The sequence below is a fragment of the Asparagus officinalis genome, chromosome 1 (assembly GCF_001876935.1).
Source record: "Asparagus officinalis chromosome 1, Aspof.V1, whole genome shotgun sequence".
NCBI lineage: Eukaryota > Viridiplantae > Streptophyta > Magnoliopsida > Asparagales > Asparagaceae > Asparagus > Asparagus officinalis.
In genome coordinates, this window is record NC_033794.1 from 61,352,741 (window position 1) to 61,363,367 (window position 10,627).

Genomic DNA, 10,627 nt, shown 5'->3' on the forward strand with positions numbered 1-10,627 from the left:
CTAGACGGATTTCCATCTAGGAAGCATCCTAGATGATATATACCATCTAGGATATTTCCTAGATTAAAGTCCATCTAGGATGCTTCCTAGTGTTGAATATCATGTCTCCATGATTTTATTTTGATGATAACAATTTATACAATGTGTGTTATATAAATGCACTAACTTTTATATGCAGCTTTCAATATCAAAAATATGAACAAGTACAAGTTGAGTTCAAGGCATTATGAAGTGAAGAAGATGAAGAACATATGAGATAATGTATTTTACATTTTCTTTACTTAGAATTATTGTACAAGCCTTGATCACTCACACACACACACACACATAAATATTAGAACACACTAACACAGGCTTAGTGTGTTGGTTAACTATAGAAATCCCGTATGTTAACCATTAGAGTTATAGTTAATTATTGAGTATCAAAACATTTAATTCATATTTTTTTACTCTTAGTAGTCGACTAATTAGAATAGTAGTCGACTACTCATGTATATGACTTAAATATAAGTTTCTGTCAGTTTACAGTATAGTCGACTAATTTGAATAATAGTCGACTACTCAATCTTATGACAAAAATATAAGTTTCTGTTATTTTACAGTATAGTCGACTAATTGACTTTATAGTCGACTAGTGAAGGCAAAATACATTTTTAAAGTTTTTGTCTAATTACAGTATAGTCGACTAATGACCTTTATAGTCGACTACTGAGAAATTTTCTGAATTCACAGAGTCCGTTTAAACTCAGTATAGTCGACTATTCTGTCTTGTAGTCGACTACAGATACAGTTTTTCCAGATTTTAAAGTTTGAATTTATGACTATTTATAGCCGTTTTTAAACATTTTTAAAGTTCAAATAATTGTCTCTTCAAGGGCTATAAATAGGTTATTTGTTCAGAAAAAATGCAGAGACTTACATACCTATAAGCTTTGATCTTTGTGCATTTTTAAGTGAAAAACATTCAGATTTTGAGAAAAATAAAAGTTTCTGAAATTACCTTTGAACATCATTCAAATACTTATTGTTTAGGTAATTTACAGAAGTTAGAATCATTCCTAAGCCACTACTACACTACACTACACATCAAGGCTTATAGGAATTGAAATTGTTGCTTCAAAAGTTTTCTCGATTTATGAGAGGTGTTAATCTCTTGGTTTAGAGATTGGTGTGTAAATTAGCAAGGTGTTTGTCAATTGGTGTTGCAATTTATAGGGACTTGCAAATTGGTCAGGTTTGCTTTTAATTTTGTAAGTTTATTCAAAATCATAGTGGAAACTCTCAAGCGGGATTTGCTTGGGGATTGGATGTACACCGGATTGGTGGAAGCAGTATAAAACTTTGTGTTTGTGTTTGTAAATTTCTGAGATTGCCATTTTTCTTTGTAATTTATAATCTACTTTGCATAAATTTTTAAAAGAATACTATTCACCCCTTCTAGTGTTCTAGTGTATCTATTTCAGATCTTACATTTGGTATCAGAGTAAGGTGAAAGATGGCATCTACAAATACATCACAATTTAAAGAAGGTCACTCTATAAATCATCCACCAATGTTCGATGGATTGAACTACAACTATTGGAAGTGCCGAATGAAGATTTACCTTCAATTGAACTACAACTATTGGAAGTGCCGAATGAAGATTTACCTTCAATCAATTGGTTATGAACTTTGGAACGTTGTGGAAACAAAATATGAGAAGCCAACAACTCCTTTCTCAGAATGGACTACATCTCAAAGAAACAATACAAATTTGGACTCCAAAGCCATGAATGCACTATTCTATGCACTTGACAAGAATAAGTTCAATAGGGTGTCAACGGTCACATCTGCATATGATATTTGGCATACACTTGAGGTAACTCATGAAGGTACAAATAAAGTTAAAGAATCTAAAATTTCCATTCTTGTACACAGATTCAAATTATTTAAGATGAAGGAAAACAAGACTATTGGAGAAATGTTCACAAGATTCACCGATATCACAAATTCTCTCATTGGTCTTGGAAAAACATACACACAAGTGGAGATGGTAAGAAAAATACTTTGATCACTTACTCCACAATGGGAAAAGAAAGTTACCGCAACCGAAGAAGCCAATGATTTATCAACTCTTACGGTTGAAAATCTTATCGGAAATCTTATGGCGTATGAAGTTCAAATTGAAGATAGAAAGAATGATGAAGAAACAAAGAACAAGAAAGTACTTGCATTCAATATTATTTCAGATAAAGAAGATTCAGATGATGATGATGAAGAAATGAGCATGTTTGCACGAAAATTTCCAAAATTTATAAAACGAGGTAATTTTAAATCTAAAAGTTCAATTTTAAATAACCCTCTTTGTTTTAAGTGTAATAAACCAGGTCATATGAAGAAAGATTGTTCAATGTTGAAGAATAAGCAAAAATCAAGTTATTTTAATAACTTCAACAATATTCAAAATAACAAGAAAAAGAAAGCAATGGCTATCACTTGGGATGATAGTGATGAGTCATCTTCAGATAAAGATATTGAAGAAAAGGAAAGTGCTCACATGTGTTTTATGGCACAAGATGAAGTAAGTGACAATGAAGAACATTTAGATGCTTTCAATGAATTATATAAAACTTTTGTGAGATTAAAGACTTCACATAATTTTTTTAAAGGTGAAAATAAAAGATTACTTGAAGAAATTTCTGATTTTAATTCTTCTACTATTTCTAATTCTCAAGTAATTGAATTGAAAGAAGAAAATTATTCTTTGATTAAAGAAAATGAATGTTTATCTAATGAGAATGAATGTTTATCTAATGAGAATGTTTATTTAAAATCAGAATGTAATGATTTAAATATTCATATTAATAGTTTAGATAAATATATTTCTTCTTTTAAATCAAAATATGAGGATATATGTTTGAATGTTAGCAAATTCAATAAAGGTAAAGAAAATCTAAATAATATACTCTCTTTTCAAAAAGAACCACAAAAGACAAAAGGATTAGGTTTTCAATTTAATAAAAATAAATCGAAGAAAACAATTTTTGTAAAACCTTCTTGTGATTTGTATGAATATAGAAATGAAAATTTGTGTAAAAAGAAATCAAAATTCTTTTCTATTTGGGTTCCAAAAGAATTAACTTCTTTATATAAGAATTTTTATATTTCTGATTTTACTAAAAATATTTATTTATCAACTAACTATTTAGGCAAATCAAAATCTTCATGGATTTAGTTTTCTAAAGGCTAATTTAATGGACCCAACATAGTATGAGTACCAAAACTATAAATGTTCATTATTTTAGGTACCCAATAAAGATAGGTGAATTTTGGATAGTGGTTGCTCCAAACATATGACTGAAAACATACAATTGTTATCATCTTTTCAAAATAAGGATGGTGGTACTGTTACTTTTGGAGATAACAACAAAAGAAAAGTCATCGGTATTGGATCTATCGGTAATCCAAACAAACCTATTATTGATAATGTTTTATTAGTTGATGGTCTTAAACATAATTTACTTAGTATTAGTCAACTTTGTGATAAAGGTTTTAAAATTATTTTTAAAAAAGAATCTTGCTTAATTTATGATATTGATTTAATTACTATTATTTTTAAAGGCCATAGAAAGAATAACATATATGTTTTATCTATGAAAAATATTTCAAATGAACATTGTCTTATTGCATCATCTAATGATTCTATTTTATGGCATAAACGTTTTGGACATGTTAACTTTAAACACATTTCTAAGATTTATAAAAATAATTTAGTAAATGGTTTACCTAAGATGTCTTTTAAAAACAATTTTTGTGATGCATGTCAACAAGGAAAAATGCACAAATCTTCTTTCAAATCTAAAAATATAATATCTACAAGTAGACCATTAGAATTAATTCACATATATCTTTTTGGTCCTTCTAGAGTAGCATCTTTAAATGGAAGTAGATATGCATTTGTTCTTCTTGATGATTATTCTAAATTTACATGGGTAATTTTTCTTAAACATAAAAATAATGCTTTTAATAAGTTTTCTATATTTTGTAAAAGAATTCAAAATAAAAAAAATCTACTTCTATTATCTCTATACGTAGTGATCATGGAGGTGAATTTAAAAATGAATTATTTGTAAATTTTTGTGATAAATATGGTATATCACATTCTTTTTATTTTTCTCGAGCTGCTCCACAAAATAGAGTTGTAGAAAGAAAAAATAGAACTTTACAAGAATGTGCTAGAACCATGTTGTGTGATAGTAATTTACCAAAATATTTTTGGGCAGAAGCTGTATCAATAGCTTGTTATGTATTAAACAGAGTTTTATTAAGACATATTTTAAAGAAAACCTCTTATGAATTATTTTATAATAAAATTCCTAAAGTATCTCACTTTAAAGTTTTTGGTTGTAAATGTTTTATTTTAAATACAAAGGATAACTTAGATAAATTTGATTCTAAATCTGATGAAAGAATTTTTGTTGGATATTCTAATCATAGTAAAACATATAGAATATATAACAAAAGAACATTAGTTATTGAAGAATCTTTACATGTTTTTTTTTGATAAAATTTTTTCAAAACCACCCATTATTTTAAATAATGATGATGATATAATTGATACTATTCATGATACTCCAATGTTAGATATTGCAAAATATGATAATTTATAAAATGATTTACCTAAAGATTTTATAGAAGTTAAAAATCATCCACATAATTTAGTTTTTGGAAATATTTCTGATAAAGTAACTACTAGATCTCATTTTAATTTGATTGCTCATACTGCTTTTATTACAACTATTGAACCTAAAAATATAAAAGAAACCTTACTTGATGATTTTTGGATAATTACAATGTAATATAAACTAAATCAATTTACTAGAAATAGTGTTTGGAATCTTATACCAAGACCTTAAAATAAATCTATTATTGGAACAAAATAGATTTTTAGAAATAAATTAGATGAATCTGGTCAAGTTATTAGAAACAAAGCTAGATTAGTTGCTCAAGGTTATAATCAAGAAGAAGGAATTGATTATGATGAAACTTATGCTCCTGTTGCTCGTTTAGAATCAATTAGAATTTTACTTGCATTTACATGCTTTATGAATTTTAAATTATTTCAAATGGATGTTAAAAGTGCATTTCTAAATGGTTTTATAAAAGAATAAGTTTTTGTAGAACAACCTCCAGGTTTTGAACATGAAAGTTTTCCAAATCATGTTTTTAAACTTAAGAAAGCTTTATATGGTATTAAACAAGCACCTCGTACTTGGTATGATAGATTAAAGAAGTTTCTTTTAACTTCAGGTTTTGAAATTGGAAAAGTCGATTCAACATTATTTATTAAGAAAATAAATCAAGATATTTTACTAATCCAAATATATGTAGATGACATTATTTTTGGTTCTACTAACAATAATCTTTGTCAAGAGTTTGCTAAGACTATGCAGAATGAATTTGAAATGAGTCACATGGGTGAACTGAATTTCTTCCTTGGACTTCAAATTAAACAATTGAAAGAAAGAATATTCATCAATCAAAGCAAGTATGCAAAAGATTTACTCAAACGCTTTAGAATGGAAAATACAACAAGCAAACCAACACCAATGAGTACTACTACATCACTTGATAAAGATGAAAATGGTAAGAATGTTGATCAAAAGCTTTATCGAGGTATGATTGGATCACTTCTTTACATTACTGCAAGCATACCTGATATTATGTTTAGTATATGTTTATGTGCTAGATTTCAATCTAATCCTAAAGAATCACATCTTAAAGCAGTGAAAAGAATTTTTAGATATTTTAAAGATACTACAAATTATGGATTGTTTTATCCAAAACATAGCATATTTGATTTAATTTTATATAGTGATGCTGATTTTGCCGGATGTAAATCCGATAGAAAAAGTACAAGTGGAACATGTCATTTCTTAGGATATTCACTTGTATCTTGGTTTAGTAAAAAGTAAAATTCAGTATCATTATCAACGACTGAAGCTGAATATATTACTGCAAGTCTTGCATGTGCTCAAATTTTATGGATGAAACAAATATTATCTGATTATTGCATAAATTGTCTCATATCATCCATAATGTGTGACAATTCTAGTATAATTAATTTATCTAAAAATCCTATTCAACATTCACGTACAAAATATATTGATATTAGACATCATTTCTTATATGATCATGTGCTTAAAGGTGATATTTCATTAGAATTTATACCTACTGATAAACAAATAGCATATATATTAACAAAACCATTAAAAGAAGATATTTATGTTAAATTAAGAAGGGAATTAGGTATATGTTTAATTGAAGATTTAAATTAAAATTTTAAAACAAACACATATGCATACATACCCTTAATAGTCGACTAATTTGACCTATAGTCGACTACACGCACAAGCATTGCATATAATATGTTCTGTAAATTACAGTGTAGTCGACTAATTTCACCTATAGTTGACTACCCTGAGTTAAAATCTAAAAATCAACTTTCTGTTGATTACAGTGTAGTCGACTACTTTCCTTACTAGTCGACTACTAATACAGATTTCATAGTTTTACAGTTTTAAAGCTTATTGGATTTTTTTAATCAAATCCAAAACCCAAAACCCAATACCCGTTTCACTTAAGTAGAGTTCATCTCAACCATATATTTTCAACTTTATCAATCCTAGCCACATATTTAAGATAAAATCTTAACCTTTTATTCTTTTTATAATTAAATCTAAACCATACAATTTATTTTTTTTAGAAAAATGATAAAAACCTAAAACTACCCACTCTCTTCTCTTAAAAACCGATGCTTCTTCTTCCCATCTTCAGAACCCATTGAATCCAAGTTAGGACATCATCTTATTTTTATTTTTCTTCTCAAAATCTTCATCAATTTTAGTGTTTTCTGAAGTCTGATAGGTTCTGTAGTCGACTACACTCAATCTTAGTCGACTAATTCTAGGGTTTTAACAGTTTCAACAGTGTGTGGTAATTTCTCAACTTGATCTTCATATCTTTTGAAATTTTTCTGTTTCATCATGTCTAGAGCTAAGAAAGCTAAGCAAGTTCATACTAATGTTAACGATGAAATCATCATATACTTAAAAAATCCTGATTTACTTGAAGAATTTAAGAAAATATCCACTTTTGAAGTTCTTCCAGGACGATTTGTGAAATTTGATGATTTTATTCCATGGAACTTTGGATCATATTTTGATAATGTAGAATTGCTTGAATTATTCTCTGCTAAAAATAGAAAACCCACATATCCTTTTCTTGTTCAATTGTTCTATACTAATATAGAACGTGTTGGAACTATTGGTGGTACTGAAAAGCTTAAAACTCTTGTTAAAGGAATAGAAATTGAATTGACTACAAAGTCAATTGGTAAAAATTTCAATATTCCTTTTCAAGGAGTCTCTCTTAGATCAATTAGGATGAATAACTTAGATCTTTTATCTAATCATATATTTCTTCCTGGTTATAGTAAACCTTTAAATAATTCAAACAAACTTCGTCCAATTCTGAGATTCATTGCATGAATCTTAGCGTATAACTTGTTTCCAAAAACTGGGAGTTTCCATTTCATTTCCCTAGACTTAGCAAAAGCTCTATATGCTATAATGGGAAATATTCAAGTTAATTAGGATGAAGTTTATTATGACAATCTTCTGACAATACCAAAAGGATTTCTTCCTTATGGTGCCTTCTTAACAAAAGTCTTTGATAAATTTCATGTGGATCTTCATTCTAAAAATTCTGTTGTCCGTTCTATTGAATTCTTTGATTCCAATGCCCTAACTAGGATGAAGTTAACAAATTTTGAAATTAATGAACAAAATCCTCAAGAACAAAATCCTCAAGATGAACCTCATCCTCCTCAAGAAGAAATTCCACAAGATATTCCTCAATTTTCAACTCAAGCAGGACTTCTACTAGTCAACCACCACCACCATTTCCTTTAGAACCTTCATGTTTTTTAGATGTGCAATACAACACACTATCTGCACGTATTCTTGAACTTGAAACTGGTCAAAGAGCACTATATTCTCAGAATTCCTATATTATTAGTAATCAAGAAGAGCTAATCAAGAAGTTTGATGACTTGGGCATAAAGCTTAGCGCATACTTTCAAGGACATCAACCCCCTCCAGCACCTTAAAAGTCTATGCATGCATCATATTAAATTTGGATGTTTTAGTGTTTGGTTTCAAAACAATTATGTTCTTTTGTTAGTTATCTATGTTTAAGTATTAAAAACTATGTAGTTGTGGGTTGTTATTAAGACATATGTAATATGTTATGTTGCTACAATGTCAAGTATGTAAATTGTGTGTTTACAATGTCAAGTATGTTAATTGTGTGTTTACATTACTATGATGTTGTTTGGATAGTTAATATATGTGTTATATATTTTAAACAGATCATGATAGTGAACATTGTGGAACTTTTGGTCTTTATGGCAAGTCTTTGCCTACCTATTTGGATGAGTGAAGAAGTTATGGACTATGTTCATAATCTGGATGATTTGTTTGAAGTATTAGTTCATGTTGAAGAAATAATATCATGTCTAGCATAAATGATTATCTCTTTTTGTTGATAACAAAGGGGGAGAAATGGTATAAATATTATATTTATGTAATGTTATAGACTCTAATATGCATATATGCAGGGGGAGTAAGTATGTTTATTTTATAATGTTTAAATTTGTTTATAAAATATATACATATGCATAAATTAAATGTTATCATCAAAAGGGGGAGAATGTTCAATATCATGTCTCCATGATATTATTTTGATGATAACAATTTACACAATGTGTGTTATACAAATGCACTAACTTTTATATGCAGCTTTCAATATAAAAAATATGAACAAGTGTAAGTTGAGTTTAAGGTATTATGAAGTGAAGAAGATGAAGAACATATGAGATAATGTATTTTACATTTTCTTTACTTAGAATTATTGTACAAGCCTTGATCACTCACACACACACACATAAATATTAGAACACACTAACACATGCTTAGTGTGTTGGTTAACTATAGAAATCCCTTATGTTAACCATTAGAGTTATAGTTAATTATTGAGTATCAAAACATTTAATTTATATTTTTTTACTCTTAGTAGTCGACTAATTAGAATAGTAGTCGACTGCTCATGTATATGTCTTAAATATAAGTTTCTGTCAGTTTACAGTATAGTCAACTAATTTGAATAATAGTCGACTACTCAATCTTATGACAGAAATATAAGTTTCTGTTATTTTACAGTATAGTCGACTAATTGACTTTATAGTCGACTAGTGAAGGCAAAATACATTTTTAAAGTTTTTGTCTAATTACAGTATAGTCGACTAATGACCTTTATAGTCGACTACTGAGAAATTTTCTGACTTCACAAAGTCCGTTTAAACTCAGTATAGTCGACTATTCTGTCTTGTAGTCGACTACAGATACAGTTTTTTCAGATTTTAAAGTTTGAATTTATGACTGTTTATAGCCGTTTTTAAACATTTTTAAAGTTAAAATAATTGTCTCTTCAAGGGCTATAAATAGGTTATTTGTTCAGAAAAAATGCAGAGACTTACATACCTATAAGCTTTGATCTTTGTGCATTTTTCAAGTGAAAAACATTCAGATTTTGAGAAAAATAAAAGTTTCTGAAATTACCTTTGAACATCATTCAAATACTTATTGTTTAGGTAATTTACAGAAGTTAGAATCATTCCTAAGCCACTACTACACTACACTACACTACAAATCAAGGCTTATAGAAATTGAAATTGTTGCTTCAAAAGTTCTCTCGAGTTGTGAGAGGTGTTAATCTCTTGGTTTAGAGATTAGTGTGCAAATTAGCAAGGTGTTTGTTAATTGGTGTTGCAATTTGCAGGGACTTGCAAATTGGTCAGGTTTGCTTTTGATTTTGTAAGTTTATTCAAAATCATAGTGGAAACTCTCAAGCGGGATTAGCTTGGGGACTGGATGTACACCGGGTTGGTGGAACCAGTATAAAACTTTGTGTTTGTGATTGTAAATTTTTGAGATTGCCATTTTTCTTTACAATTTATAATCTACTTTGCCCTCTAGGGAATCACCCTTTTCTAAGAAGTGGGTTCAATTTTAGATTACTCATATCTATAATTGAATCCACCATCTTTAATTCTTGCATTTTCTTTATTTTTGAATTTTGTTTTTTCATTCTTGATTTTTCATTTGTTTCTTGATTTTATTCATTTTTTCCTTCTCACCTTATTGATCATACTCATTCTTTTTTAAATCCACTCTCACTTACACTTTGCATCTATTTACACATCATTTTCACTCTCTCAATCTCTTCACAATCACATTCACTTATCACTCCTATTTGTCACGCACATGAAATAAGAACCGAATTTATATTTTCTCCTACAAAACACCTTCCTCGTGGGATTGATATCTTAAATACTATAACTTGACACGGTTGTGCACTTGCAACCTTTTTGGTACATGTTTACGCCGCACCAAGTTTTTGGCGCCGTTGCCGGGGAAGGTGCTTAAGTAGGTTTTAATTATTTTGGTTCTTTAACTTGTGTGTTTTTTGTGAAAGAAACGCTTGGAGCTTGAAGATTGCGGATTGGAGATTGAGGAATTGGATATTC